Raw genomic sequence first — 1,411 nt, forward strand, 5'->3', positions numbered from 1 at the left:
TGTATTGCTCATGCTGCATATGCTCTGTGGATCTTCCGAGAACTCAATGTCAATGCTTCTTGATACACAAGAAAACCCGAGGGAAATAAAAATTAGTAATAAGGGACAGGTTTTCTTAGATTTGGGCTTTGGAGAACCACAAATTATTGTAATGACTAAGATTTGTTAACACCTCTAGGAACTAATTTTCACACTTTTGGGAGCAATACCATCCCAAGAAGAATGCACGATGGAGAGAACATCAATTTTATTTAAAAAGAAAATTTTGTTTTGCACCGAAGTTCAAATTTCCAACCAAACATCAGTCGGAGATTCCAATTCTAATGGAATCTTATTAAACCAAAGGAAGCCATCTTTGTCATAAATGGCAACAATGGGATGTAGGTGTGATGAAAATAAATGGCTGTTCAATTGTTGTGTACCGCTGGCGAGACACCAGAGATCTTTCTTTCCCATTTCCTTTTACATAGAAAGGAAAGTTGCTGCATTTTCCCTCCCAAGGAATGGGAATACCAAGAAAGCCAATATATGTACCTCAGTGTGATCAAACGTCACAAGGAAAGCAATATCCCACTGCAAAGGACACGACGAAGGATAATTTAGCTAAATTGAGCCCAGCCAAGGGGCAGATGAGGGGATGCGGCAGAGCAGAAGAAAAGTGGTGGAAGGGACGCAGGTCAAAGGTAGCAAACGGGCATGGGCTCCAGGAAAAGCAATCACTGCTGGTCCAGGGGTTGGTTTCAGCTTTGCTGGATCCAGCTTTCAAGAGAGTCAAGGGAGACACAACAACCACAAGAGTTTACACACAGAAAAGGCAAACTTGTGAGAGTGCAATATGCTCTCTGGATAACGGGGAAGCGAGAAATGCATCCCTTGTTTTCTCCTTGTGGATAAATGGACTCAGAAGTTGACTAATCGTCTTGTCATGTCTCCAGCAAGAAGCAAGGGAATTCACAATTTCAAAGGACACCCCTTCTTTACACATGGCTATATTATTTCTCCTAGCTGTCAGAGATGATGTCTTTATTACACTGAACCTTCGAATGAACTTCGTCCTAAGAATATAGGTCGCCATGAGTCCGTAAGTTACTCTTGGCCAGAGGAGTCGTCTTATGCGGTCTTGTTTCCTGGGCATCTTAGCCTAGTTCCTATCATTTCCGGAGCTCAGTCAATATTTATGAAAGGAATAATCATTATAATAACAGTGGAAAGAATAATACCAATACATACTGGAGACATGAATTGGGAAGACAATAGATCTAAAGAATTTGTAAGCTCTTCCCGCTTCATGCAGGGAAATTGTAATGGAAGATTTTGTGACGATTTAAAAAACAAAACACAAACACTTGATTGTAGAGATGCTTTCTTCCCATTTGTAGTTTTAATATTTAGAACCTCAGGATGTGCCACA

The sequence above is a fragment of the Cynocephalus volans genome, chromosome 16 (genome assembly GCF_027409185.1).
Source record: "Cynocephalus volans isolate mCynVol1 chromosome 16, mCynVol1.pri, whole genome shotgun sequence".
Lineage (NCBI taxonomy): Eukaryota > Metazoa > Chordata > Mammalia > Dermoptera > Cynocephalidae > Cynocephalus > Cynocephalus volans.